At 40.8% G+C, this 14,317-nt stretch overlaps 1 long non-coding RNA gene across 2 annotated transcripts; it reads left to right on the forward strand.

The window, feature by feature from the left end:
- The first annotated feature begins 4,965 nt into the window (after positions 1 to 4,965).
- LOC112961146 lies at positions 4,966 to 13,773 on the forward strand. 2 transcript variants are annotated; one of them, XR_003251941.1, is made up of 5 exons: positions 4,966 to 5,061; positions 6,960 to 7,196; positions 11,971 to 12,082; positions 13,141 to 13,184; positions 13,702 to 13,773. It is a non-coding gene; the product is annotated as an uncharacterized LOC112961146 (long non-coding RNA). The 2 variants fall into 2 exon arrangements; XR_003251940.1 differs by lacking the exon at positions 13,702 to 13,773 and having other exon boundaries at positions 13,141 to 13,497.
- The last annotated feature ends 544 nt before the right edge of the window (positions 13,774 to 14,317 follow it).

The raw sequence follows: 14,317 nt of genomic DNA on the forward strand, positions 1-14,317 counted from the left end.
ATGCCTTTGAAAGAGGAGCTTGTTCTGCTTTGGCACAGTCCTCTGATGGTGCCTGTGCGTCAGCAGCATCAGTGACATTCCAGCTAATGCTACATCTGCTTTCCACAAGCTTTCATGCTCTACCACTCCTTTCTCTCCCTCATGCCCCTTTGCACTATTCAGACCTCCCCTTGTCCACCACCTCTTTGAGGTGCCCCAAGAATACTTGATTGCAACCTTTTGTCAGTGCTACCTCCAAGTCACCTGGACTTATTGTCAGCTTTTGTCATGATGGTTGTAAATGAAATCATCTTTGTTTTTCGAGGTTGCCAGATCTTTCCCAGTTGCCGAAGGGATTTTTCTCATGCTAGAAAGGTTGGCAGGGAGTTTCCACTGTTTGTTAATGAGGAACAGAGATTTGAACTCCCTTCAAGAATTAGCTCTTCAAATTTAAGCAGTCAGATAGTGATAGAAACACGATAGGTTTTGATGATTTTGCAATGCTGTTTAGGGCAACAGCTTGCCCTGCTTTCCTCCTCCCGTCTCATGGATGTATCTGAACTCCCTGCTGCAGAATATTGTGGATTCCTCATCATTGCTTGCCGTTAAATGGCCACTAGAGAAATTCGTACAAGAACAATCTGCGAAGGGGTACTAGACAAAGTACTCCTCTGACTTAGGAAATCCTTTGAAACTCAGTGTGCTAGAGGCTGAGAGAATATACCATGATTTAATTTATATATATGTGCATCTCTGTGTTTGCATGTGCCCATGCTTGTCTTGTGATTATACTCTTCCCTAGGCATATACTATTGTCTGTTGTCAGAAAACTACATAATGAGCTAAGTCAGGCTTTGGTCTGACTCAGCGCAGCCATTCGCCTATTCTTGCGTGTTACAGGAATGGACTGTGGACAGTACATGTTCCAAGCATTCCTGAGAGGAGGAACAAAGAGGAAAATGGATCAAGTTCTTTGATAAAACCCATCAAGACCTGGTGTTTTAACAGATCTTTTCCTGCATTTTTTTCTGACTCAAGTATCCTGTCAACCTGCGAGCTTGCAGAGATGATCCAGGTATTCTTGAGTGGCTCAGGAAACCATATTTTTTGTCATGTTGCTCTGACATGACCCATTTCTGTTTGTGATGTTCACTCCATTCTGCATCAGAGCACAGGCTTTTGGCTGAGGTATATGTCAAACAGAACTGATTCCTTTAAGCCCAGAATCTGTGTATTTATACATATGCAAGGAGACTCTCTGCCTGGTCTGCTCAGCCCTAGCAATCTGATTACCTTTTCAAGCCTCTCTTTGCAAGAAGGAAGATCAACTGTCACATATAACAAAGGGCCCATGTGCATGCCATCCATACTAGGTGGACTTCTGTCAGGGAGAAGATGATATTAAGATCTATTGCAGACAGAGGAGCTGAATTCTTTTTTTGTACAAACTCTTTTCTTTTTATTGAGAAAGAATTCTAATAATTTATTTTAGAAGACCTGAAGTCACCATCCATACTGGCAAATAAGAGTTTTATTGCCCAGTGTGGGAGAATAGATATTATATTAGCAAACTGTCCATGGCACATCTCTAGTGAAATACCAAATGGATTACAGGAGACCTTGTGACTGGGTATTGCTTAGCAACAACACATGTTTAGGTCACAAACTAGGTGACATAATTCATGCTGCGATGAATAGCTAATATCTGACTATGTAACAAACACAATGTTCAAAACAACTTACCCTTTCACTGCTTTCTGGCAACACCCTTATACAGAAGTGAATGCAGAACTGTAAAGCAATATTAAGGATGAGAAATTTATCTTTTTTTTTTAATTTGGAGAATGATGAAGTTATGATTCTTTCTGCCACAAAAGTTCAGTCAGATGGGATTTCTATTCTTGGTTGTCTGACTAAAAATATTTGCCTTATTTTGTTCATATCTTAAATATATAGGACATGTCACAGGGAAGAGTCAATATTGCTGTAGAAATCTTGACTTTTTCTCTTTCCTGATTTATTTCCTTTTTTGTGTGTGCTTAACACTGTTTTTATATTATGTTATATTAACTTGTAGGTTTTGATGTTTTAGAAGGAATTTTAGAATTTAGTGTGGTTAATTGGACTTTAAAGATCATGTCTCAAAGAGGTTGTTTTCCTGCTGCTAGCATTTGGAATCCCTTCTCTTCAAATTAATAGGGCAGGCGTACCGTTATTACCCTTATGTCACAATGATGGTACCTTTGCAATAGACAGTTATGTTTGTGGCAGGTGTTATCGCATGGTGCTTTTTTCTGTAGTCTGAAAATTGTTTTTCTGAATGTGTTAGTTTTTCATCTTTAAATAAACATATGTTATGTTACTCYACATTAAGTAGAAGTCCTAGCAGAGATAGCAAAGAGGTTGTTCGGTGTTTCACTGGAAGCTACTATAAGGATATAGTCACATCCTGGGAACTGAGCATTGTGTATGTGTGCAATGACTTTTGGAAAAGAACACTGCCTAAATGCTGGTTGTGTCTGCCTCTGTCATAGGATGGATATGTAGGTATGTGTTCTTAAGAGAACAAACAAGTAATGCAAAATACACCTGCCCTCAGCACTGATTTGGGTTAGTACTTTTAAAGAAAGAAGCTTTGAGGCATTCTGCTTGTTCTTGGCAGAGAAGCAACAACAGTAATTTTTTTAAACAAAATTTGCAACCAGATTGGAGCTTTTTCCTTCCAAATTAAGAAAAGTCTGAGGGTCCATCATCTTTTAACATCCATGATCTAAATATTTAGAAACTGTGATGGGAGTCTTTGGCATGCTGTGTTTTGGAGTATCCCACTAGACTGTGGTACTTCAGCGTGAAATTATGATTTTCTCACATAGTGATTTCATCAGCAACTCAGAAATATGCCCAGTAGAGCTGTCAGGATCAATGACAAAATTGTGTGTTATGGTATGGCAGGGCTTAGCTGGAATTTGGATACTGTTCCTTTCCCCCTGCCCCACACCTCTTTGCTAGGAACTGTTGAACAATGTTTTTAATCGACTAAAATGTTATTATTAAACATGGTTTTTGTTGTTGGTCAGAGGGCACAACCTTCACTTACCTACAGAAATGTGCAGCTATGATTCCGAAATGGAAAACCAGCATTTCTTCATGCAAGTCAAAAAACACCATTAAGAGAGATTTCACTCGGGCCAGGCTGTGTAAAAGGATTCATATTTAAATTAAAAGATGGAAATTGTAAACCCAGTATTAATATCTGAGTCTCATGTAAAGCCATAAAAGTCAGAATATATATCTGAAATTTAAAACTTCATTTCTAATTTGTGACTTCAGCAGCTGAAACAGCCTTTCTGATAGTGTATAGTGCATGAAGCGTGAACTGAACTAGCAACTCACAGAGGCATATATGTGAGTGAGCACTGTGACCTGTTTGCTGTGTCCAAGAGACAGGGCCAAACTCCAGCATATTTTAACTTGGGCAAAAGTGTCAATGCTATTAGTAAGTCTAATTAACACTGTTGATCTATGACAAATCAGGTTTAAAATATTTCTTGCTTATAAAAAGAAACAGTGTGTATTTGTGTGTGTGAGAAACTTCCACAGTTGGACTCATCTAACACTGTTGAAACAGTAATATCTTGCTCTTCATATATTGTCTATCATTTCAGGATCTTAATATGTCTTCCCAAGTGGTCTAGTCTCAGTCATCCTGTGACACCACCAGGGAAATAAAGGCAGACAGAAAGGAGGTCATTTATTCAGTGTCCTATAGGAAATATGTAGTAAAGCTAGAATTAGAACATGGCTCCTCTGAGTCCTGCTCCTTTGTCCTAATCAAAGGATTGCTCTGCCTCTCCGTAGGAGTCCAATGCATATTTCAGCTGTCCCTGTGTTTTGCGGGACGCCTTTTGTTTCAGATCTAAGCTTTATTCTTTTTCACACACAGCTTGCCTTTTCTTGCTGCAGTTATCCTAAATTACATATCCAAAAGGCTGATTCACCCAGCAGTAAAAATTGTTATTGTTACAGACTGGGAACATGATACTGTTTCAGAAACTGAGACTTGGTCTGTTTTAGTTCTGGAGAGCTTAAAACCTTTTCCCCTGTGATAAACCCAAGCAGCTTATGGCCTTGACTGACTTTGCGTAACTGTTCAGTGGGTGACTACTACTAAGCTGGCCTGCTATCTAGAGGTTATGGAGGTGGGGTCATCTGAAATGTCATATACAGATAGATCCCAAGATTTTGTCTCATTAGCATGAATTTTTTTTTTTTTTAATTTTAGAGGCAAGAATGTAGATTCTTTAGGGTTAAGAACAGAAACCCACACTCATCAATCTAGATAGGATCTGTTGATTGTCTAGACACAGGCTAGACAGGCTGTTTGCACAAGCAAACAATTGAACTTATTTTCTTCCTGCTTCTTCCAAAGTGCTTGTGCCTGCCCAGCAGGACTGGGCAGCCACAGAAATTCCTTCCCCAACTAAGGGAGAAACCACTCATGGAATGGATTTACGGGAGCTGAGCACCCATTTATAGCACCAAGTGCAGTTCACACCCAGGTCATGTGGCTGCAGAGGCCATATGGCATCTCTCAGCTGTCCCATTGCTGATTCAGTCCCCAGCTCCTGCTGGCATCAAAGCTGCACCTAATTGTGAGACATGAATGGTTCTAGGGCCATTAGTCTGTCAGTTTTCAAAACTTTGTCTGTGAGATCTTGTTCTGCAGGGGGAGTGAATGACATCAAACCTACTGGTTCTCCTTCCTTCCAATAAGGGCAATACATAGCCATTTGCAAGGGGCCCTCCAGAGGTCCTTAGGAGGTTTTCTAGCACAGTCCTCAGTAGACGCCCCTTCAGTCTTGTCCTCATCAGTGTACATTTTGGGGAGGAGTTAATAGGAGAAGATTTCCCCAGGCAGGTGGGCTTTTTGTTTGTCTTTCTCCTGGAAGAACACTGATGCTGTCTGTTCAATAGGTTTCCATGAAAATGTTGGACAAAACACCTTGAGCACCTGTACTGAATTTAGCACAGAAACTGGATTTCAGTGCTGTTGTCTTCCTTATTGTTGCACCAAGTCGTTTGGTAAGTCTAATATTTTATTCTGCTTCCTACTTTGTGTTGATTCCTCTATTGGTTCTGACCTTACGATCTTCCATCACAGGAAAACTGTGTGTGCATTTTTGGAAACAATGTTATATCTCTATAAAGATACAGGTTTTTATCCCCACATGTAGATGTTCACAGCGCAGATATCATCCCTGACACAGAATCCCAGCCTAGGGATTTTCAAATAATTCAGTTTTGGGGGTGGGGGAGAGGTGTTATGGAAAAGAAAGCATTAAATTGAGAAAACATTGTGCTAGAGACTGGTACCTAGGCATCTCGGTCTCTTGGTTGATGGCTATATGTCCCTCATTTAGAGGTCTACTTTTCTCTAGGTGTCTTTCATCTTTGCATGTTAGTAGCAACACACGTGGATTCAAAATAATCTTTTCCAGAAAACCTTCCTGAAAAATCAGTTCACCTATAGAAAGGGAACCAGCCAGAGACAGCTCTGAAGCTGCACATTTGATCCGAATATCTACCTAATGGAAAGGTCAGACACAGACTGCATCTGGCTGCCATCTTTTGAATGAACTCTTCCAATCCCACTCCATGTCCTCACATACTCCTGCAGGGAAAATACAGAGTTAGGTTCAAGTCTAAAATTATTATCTTTTGCACATATGAATCCTAGATCCTTAAAAGCTCCAGCTTGTGAAAACCCATCTGCAACACCGCATGTTGGAATGCCTTGAAAATCTGCCTCTGAGGCCTAGCCTGCTGACCTAAGCAACCTTAAAATTCTTATCAAGCCTCTGTTTTTCTAACAGACCCAATGTGTCCAAACCCTCTAACACTGAGAACCTTTGGATCCAAATGTTACTGTTTTGATTCACTTCTAAAAATGAACCAGCTGCTTCTGAGGCTGACAGCAGTGAAACAGAGCAATGGCAAGAGCAGCCCTTGTAGCACAAGGGAATGTGTATTCACATTTCTCAAATGCTGAGTTTCAGAGCCACATCAAGGTCCTTCCCCACATCTGTTGTCCACTTGCACGGTGTCTCTATTATCCATCCATCTCAGTTCACACCCGCAAATTTGGAACAGTTTGCTGTTCAGGGATAAATGACTTACAAAAACAAAATCTTATGAAGCAGCCATCATGATTTACCAGGAAGCACACCCTGCTAACTGCACTTAATTTGCAACAACAGCAGCAGAAAACGGAAGGAAGGGAGAGAACGGTTCGTTCATCAGGGGGTTGTTGTTCATTCAGCAAGTTGCAGCTTGTCCAGGTGCTGTTTCAGAAATCAGTTTCAATTTGATTAAATAATTGGGGAGGAATACATTGCCCCATTCATTCCAAGTCCATTAGTGGTAAGGGAAAGCTGGCTGCAGCTATAAGACATGCAGGTGTTGCTTATATTCTGACTGCTATAAATTGCATGAGTGAGGATGGAAGTTGTAGGTAGTGAGTGGTGTGACAGGGAGCAGGCAAAACAATCACAATAAATCTCCTGAGAAGATCCTTTTCCTCTTTCTACCTAGGAGCACATGAAGTACGTATGTGGTAGTGATGTTGGTTGAGATCAAAGCTTGAAAATGGTACTTACAGTGTAGTAGACCAGTTTCAAGATGACTGAACAAAGAAGTAATAGAGATATGGAAAGGGTGGTAGTTTCTGAAGCTCCTTGGAGAAGATGCAATGAAAGGACAAGGCAGTTCTACAAGTTGATCTAAGTGATAAACTGTTCAGATCCTCCAAAATTTGGCTGTCACCCAGCCCTGAAGGCAGATAAAATCTATTAACGCTAATGTTGCCAGAGGCACTGAAAGCACCAAAAGAGCTGCATGGCATTGGGAAAGCTGAGCAGTTCAGGGTCTTGCTTGAGTCTAAGCTGCCCAGATTCACGGTCTGTTCACTTGCCTATTCACAGGGCTGAAACCAAAAGACTTTCTCGGAAGACCACTTTAAGGTAGGACTAAAATCTAGGCTGCTGGATTAACAAGGAGTACATCCTCTTCTGAAACTGTGTTGGAAAAGACTGCACTCCTCCTTCATTTCTGAAAAATGGGATTGTAAGTCCAAGCTCCACACTCAAGGCTATGAATTTTAAGTGGAAGCTAATAAAGTCAAGGTCTGGGAAGATCTTTCTAAGTTGCAAAGACAAATGGTAAGTTAGAGGTCATATTCTACTCTGAACTTCCTATTGGCAAGCTCTGTTCACTCCCTGTTCAATGTGCTGGTTTTAAGCATGCATTTTTGATGCCTAGCTCTCTGCAGACACCATGAGTGGACGCTGTAAGAAATACTGTAACATAAGATTCCTACAAGGCCAGGTTTGTCGTGCTGAGTGCTTCAGTGCTCATGTTCCCTTCCAGGAAAACAGAGGGAGCTTTCCTCCTTTCATCTGTGATTTTACCCCTTAACGTCACTAGTGCAATAGAGAGCAGGTGACCTGGTTATAAATGAAGGTCAGGATTGCTCTGTGTGTGCATATGGTTTCTACCATCAGATAAATACACAGATAAACATGTGGTAGCTATTCTAATTTAGCAGACCCTGGGAGCTTTGCCCATTGTGTTCCTAACAAGAATAGCGTGTAAGATGCAGTACTCCTAAAGAAATTCCAAACATTGCATCAAGCGACCCCTTACGGAAAGCATGGCAGAGAAATACTGTAATTTCCTTATTAAAATCAAGTATCAGCTCCTTGCCAGTTACATTCTTGAATGTTCTTCAGCACCATTTTGCACTTGTTACCCACAACATTGTACATAAACACATCCACAGAGTGACTCACAGCATTATTCCAAGTCAGACCTTTTTCTCCAAAAAGGCTGGCCTGTAGTCATTTGATGCTCTGCTTGCTGGTGCCATGAAGGCCTCCAGGCAATCCCCAAGTCAGCTGGATTCATGTTACCAGGAATAAGTGAGCAGGCACTCAAGTTGCATGCCTGCACAGCTGTGATTTCGGTCATAAAGTCATTTTCCGATTTATGAGGAAACTATCCCTTACTCAACAAATACAGGAAATGGATCACATTGCAGCCAATATTGGCTCCATGGCCAATTCTAGTTGTGACTCATGCAGAAGTTCCCTTTCTCTTTGGTTCCCTCTCTTCCTAGCTGGGCTATTCACAGAAAGCAATGTTTGTATTTGTTTGGCAGCTAACCTTGTTACAAACAAGAGTAAATACTAAGTATTTCCAGGACAGATTATTGCTCAATGAAGCAATGCTTGCCTGCTTTCCTTTTTTCCCTCTTCTCTTCCTTTGTCCCCTCAAAGTCTGGATTTCTGCCTTGTGCAGGAAAGTTCCTCAAAGAGATAAGGAAGTGAAAAATACTGAGAGGTTTGGGGAGGGAAGAGTTTCTGGATAGCATATCCAGGGATGTTGGTCTTCAAAGCCTTCAGGTCCATATTAAAACCAGAACTTTGCAGGGTGAGGTTTCTTGTTTTTGCCTTGCATCCAAACTTACAGAGCTCCCCTCATGTTTTTTTGTAAGCATTGCTTCAAAGCAAGCTTCTAAAACTGGAGAAACCCCTTTTTAGATAAGAGGTTGGGCCTTTCTAAAATGTGAGTCCACAGAGAGAATGCTAAAAAGAGGTAGAGGACTATCTGAATAACAAACCTTGTTCAGTCCCTTTTAATCTAAGCTCACTCTCAAATAAGCTCAAATGGAGTCTCAGTTGCCTGAAGAAGCTGTGTATGTAGTTGGCCTTCCCTACACTTTCCAGGCATGGTCAGCCAGGTTTTTCCCTGAACTCCAGAGGGCTGTGTGGAACACATGAGATATGCAGAGCCCTGTAGGTCTCAGCATGAGGAGTCAGAACAAAATCCTCCAATAGAGCTCACCCGTCAGTTCTCACCATGCTGGAATTATGATTTCTGTCTTGCTACTGGAAGCTCATCATTCCCTGATAATTTAATGCAACTGAAGGTGAAACTGATTTTTAAATTAATTCCGGCTACAAGGCACATTTAAACTATGCATCTTTATCTCTCAATTCTTTACTAATAGCATGAGGAGTTTTGTAATCTCAAAATTCATATTTTGTGTGGAGAGAGCTTGAAACTTCATGTAGTGGATTAGGGCAGAGACACCTTCAGACACTTGTTAGGAGTGCATTTGAGGAGAGAAGAGGAGACTTTGAAGTCTGAAGAGCACTCTTATACCCATAAATTAGAACTCAGCAGGTTAGAGGCTGTGAATTCCAGAAAGATAAACTTTTTTGCAAAAGAAAGAAAAGATTCCTCCTTTTTTAGTTTCTGTTTGGATTTGAGGGAGAATACAGACTGATCGCTAGAATCTAGTCATATCTAGTCATTCAGAACTGGATATAAGTTCCACAACTGGTCTCTATCACCTAGTGGCAGTGCCAGCATTCGCAGTAGTCACTGACGTGTATTTTTCTTGCTGTTTCACTCTGGCATTCCAGTCACCCTGTATGGATATTAGGCTGGAATGTCAGCTCTTCAGGCCTTTCAGAAGACAAGCAAAACAGCATCATATGGAAGGAACAGGGACTCACAGCAGCGCCTTCAAGCTGGGAATCTGCTCAGCACTGGAGTGACTCAGGACATGGGAACACTGGAGGAGGTTAAAATCCATATAGAAGCATTGGTCAACTAGAATAGCTACTGCCTACTTGAAAACCTGGTCATTCTTTTGAAGCCACTTTAGGTCACTGCCTGTCATGTCAGTACAGGCAGCCCCCAACAGTCAGTCAAATCCTCCACCAGATTAGGCGTCTGTACGTTTCCCTTGGTGACATCAAGAGAGAATTTGAGGAGAAAGCTGACAGCCCTATTATTATACTGGCACAAGATATGACTGTAATCTCTCCAATGCTCCCAAAATAAGCTTCCTCTTTGAAAATGATTTTCTGTGTATGTCCATGACTCAAGGGCAGCCCTGAGAGCACTTTAAGTCTTGCACAAGATACACAAAGTTAAAAAGCTATCACAAGTCATGTTTTTCTGCTAAGGAGAAAGACCCTGCAAGCTGCATGGGAACAGAAGTCCAAATTATTGAACTTATTTTCAGATGAAATAGTAAGAGAATGGTACTGTGTGTAGGACAAGCTTTGAGAATGCCCACATCCAGTACACAGGGTCTCTTGGGGACTTCTAGATCTAACATATTACCAGAAATTTTCTAAAGCTTTCAGTCCATTTTTGCCATGCTCTTTAGAACTGAGCAGTTTTTGAGGCCACCAGAATAGGAAAGCAGTGCTTAGCAATTAATATATATGTTTTATAAGCATGAACAAAATTCCTCTATGTTGGTGTCCTTCTGTATGTTCACAGCCATGTTTTGCAACCTACTTTTCCCATTTGAAAAAAAAAAAAAAAAGGAAAAAACAGCAAGGGAGGGAGCACAGGGAAGCTCTGCTGTGGCAGCTAACCAGCTGGCTTGGTGTGGCATATGGTGCATGAAAGAAATGAATGTGTCTTGTTGTGACTGATTAAAAGGGGCAAGGAGGGAGCATGAAGAACAATGCATGCATGCTGTGTGGAGTGTGTGTAGTCCTGAAAAGTAAGAGAGAGAAATGCTGCTGAAATATTGATAGGGTGGATAGGATCTGGAATGATTGACAGGATGTATGTGTGTCTTGGAAACTTTAATTGGATTTGTTAGGATAGAGGGTGGAAGAATGTGGTGCATTTCCTTGAATGGCTTTCTTCCTCTCTTTTTTTCTCTCCTATAGAATTGATGTCCCATGCATATCCTTTTCATTGTTTGCATAGAAAAACAATTCTCTATTCCTCCAAATTGTAAGAGTGAGGGAGTTGCATAGAGAGGAGGAAAAGAGAGATGTAAAACAAGTTCCAACGCATTTTATTTATTACTTGTTTTTACTTTCAGTAAGTGTGAGTACTCACTGAAGAGTGGTAACTTGGAGGGGAAAAGAAGAAAAAAAACGTATTATTGACTACTGGCAGAGTATTGTGTTATGATGCCAGTCAAAACGGAAATCTCCCTTGAGGGCTTGTTACCCTTATGTTTTACTCAAGCATTATGGTGCTTTTCTTTTTGACTTTTCCTCCATTACCATTCTCCCCTCATGTTGCAAGATTTGAACCTGGGACATCAAGCACAAAGGTGTTAGATTCTGCCAATGAGATAAAGCCCAGATCCTCCAAAGACCTGACAAGCCTAATGATTTAGACTCCAAACTTCCACTGGAATAAACAGATTTCTGTGGGGAGACACCCCAGTTGCTCTTAGGATCTAAGCCTGCATTCCCAGCAAGTTGCCAGCCATGGTGTACATGGACTGACTTCTGTGAGACAAAGTCTCTCAGCCTTCCTCTCTCCCTCCTACCTTTCTCCAGTGTCAGTGGCCTGTGCTATTAAGCAGAGCTGTCAAACCATCTGTTCTCTCTCCAAGTCCAATTTCTGCTCATTCTGGTGTAAATCAGGAATTCCCCTGGTGTCAAAGCTAGCAAGCAGAAAACCACTCTGGATTTCTAATTCCTGCAAAGAGGATCTTTTTTTTTTTTAATAAAACAAACTACTTTTATCACTTGTTTGTTTGATTCTTGCATTGAACTCAGTGTTGGTGAAAAGTCCCAGATGTGACAGCTCCAGAGTGTGAAGTTTCTTATCCTCCCAACAAGCACAACATGGATGACAGCTGTAAAAGTTTACCTTGCTCTGCCGGACTTATGTGGCTGAGTCCTGACCTGGAGGGACCCATGTCAATTAGGGGGAAGGTGGTTTGGACTCCACTTTTACCTACATCTTAAGCTTTCACTGTTAAAGTTAACAAACAGTCTAGTTATTTCACACAGGAATGTGGATCTGGAATGGACACTGTGTCCAGGCCTCTGCTGTCACAGGTGAACTTCTCCAGCTCCATCTAAAAATTAGATAAGTTTGTCTCTGTGACTCCAGTTACAAAGCACTCCCTCCTCTGACCTTGGTCTGATTTCTTTTCAGGTCTCATCCATCAGAGAGCTGATCCTGAAGATGACAGCTTCCAAGATGTTGCAAAGCGAGAACTTCAAACTATTCTTGGGCTAAATGGAAGAGAAGTCTGGCTTACGGAGAGGTGAGTGAAGGAAAAGAGAATTGAAGAAGGTCTTGCTTTGTGTGGGAAAGATTGAGAACTACTGACAAAGTACACTTTGCATTTTGTAAAAGGGTAAAAATTTTCACTTGTTTCTGGTCTGAATTCAGCTTGAATCACTAGCCAAAGACTTTGCAATCCCTTCCAAACTTGTGAACTTTCCAGGCCCTCTGGCACATACATCAGAGTTGCTGGTTTTCCACCTTTTGCCTTTTCCCTTCTTTCTGCCTTGCCCTGCCCCACAAGCAAACTTAACAGTCTGAAAACCTGTAGGTAAGTACCGGGAGGTGGGATTAATGACATGTTCAGTCATCTCTGAACAGATGAAGCCAAACATGTTTCTGGTAGCAGGATATTTTTGGAGCAGTTTGTCTGTTTTCAAATAACAAGCTTAGTGTAATAATGTCATTACACAGCTCTAAATGCAAGGATATGTTTTCACTGAAACACAATAGAAGCTATGCTATCAGTCAGATACCTCATTTTCATTGTAGTAACAGCCAGTTGCACTGGCAGAAGTATTTCTGATTTTTCCTCCTCTCTTTCCTACTCAAGGCCTGAGATATAAATGTGTCTTGAGACTGATTAAAAGACTTCTGGAAAAAAAAGACAGAGTGTAGGAGAACATTCCTTGTCTGCTTATTTGTTTGATCTGATTTGTTTCTGTTAGTATGTGYGCTAAATTCAATTTCTGAGAAAGCATATTGATGCAAGAAACCAAGCATCATTTTTCTGCTCTGGATGTTATACTTCTTTGTCTGTGAAGAGCCTGAATTTCAGAAAAAAACAGCAGAGATAGCATTCATGAAAAGTCAACCTGTGTCTTATATTACTCTATTAACCATCAAATTTCCAACTACTGCTTGCCATAAATCTGTTCCCAGTGCCCCAAATGTTAACTCTATGGTCAATTCTCTTTAATCTTAGCACCCTCTGGTGTGGACAGCTATAATAACAGGTTATTTAATTATATTTGATTTATTTCACATTATAATTTCTGTATCTCTCTTTTTTTTTTTCTTTTTTTTTTTTAACCAAAGGATCTGCAAGTGCAACACAGCTTGTGTCAGTGGAGCTGCATCTGGTATGAACAATGTGTTATATTTCTTGCATCACTCTGGAAGATGCCATTTTGAAGTGTTTACTGATTGAAAGATGTGTAGAATACAGACAAAGAGGTTTTAAAATGTTCTAGATTGGAGAGGGGCCTGAGCCAAAATCCTTGAAAGCGAAAGGCATGCAGTTGTGCTTGAGTCTGGAGATCACCTCAGGTTGCATGGTCTAGAAGAACCATTTATTTTGCCATGTTTTATTCATGTGGAACATGCACCGATCATACAACTTCTACCTCTGGTATGTCAACTTCTCTACATGAACAAGCACAATCTCTAGCTAAGTCTTCAGGTCCAGTTCTCATTTGTGCCAGCATAACAGGGCCAGGGTGTGCCCCCTTATTTCTTCTTATTTTTTGAAAAAGATACATTTGAAAATGCCAAAATAAACCAGAAGTACAGAGGGAGAATATGATTCTGCCTTATTTATAAAGAGGATTTTGCAAGAATTATGCTGTAAAATCAAGCTTTATTATTGTATCTTTTCAGTGTTCAGTTGCATTTTTGAATCTCTCGGGAAACAGTATATTTGATTCTCAGCAGAGATGCAGTCTGTAAACCAAAGGAGGAAAATAGGTGAGCTATGGTCAATTTTTCCACATTTGCTTACAGACAGAAAATCTCTCTTTCAGTACTTTACCTACTCAATGAAGGTCCTTGCCACAGGTCCTGGGATGGGACCTCCTTTTCCAGTGATCCTTTTTTCTCTAAGACTCTCTCATTTTACTTTTAGTGCACACAGACCCTTTTTCCAATGCCTGTCAGATGTGGAATGCTAACAAGATGGCTTTACCTCCAGAGATGCTTTTGAAAATAGCAATAATTTCAGTAACACATACACAGTTCTCTGTGCTTTCAGTGTCTTCCTTTAAATGCTTAAATATTTGTTATCAATCCTCCTTTCACATTTTTTGTTTTGTCTTTTAAAAAGCAGCATGTGTAACAGCAATAGCCATATGAATCAGGCATTTCCCTTCTCACTCCTCCAACTCCATCTGCTGATCACTCATATGAGAGCTCTAACATCAGAGCTGCTTCTGAGGATTGTTGAAGTAGGACGTGGAACAGTGAAAGCCTTCTTGTCAAGCGTCCAAGAGCAAATAGC

Source organism: Apteryx rowi, unplaced genomic scaffold (assembly GCF_003343035.1).
Source record: "Apteryx rowi isolate R43461 unplaced genomic scaffold, aptRow1 scaffold_129, whole genome shotgun sequence".
Lineage (NCBI taxonomy): Eukaryota > Metazoa > Chordata > Aves > Apterygiformes > Apterygidae > Apteryx > Apteryx rowi.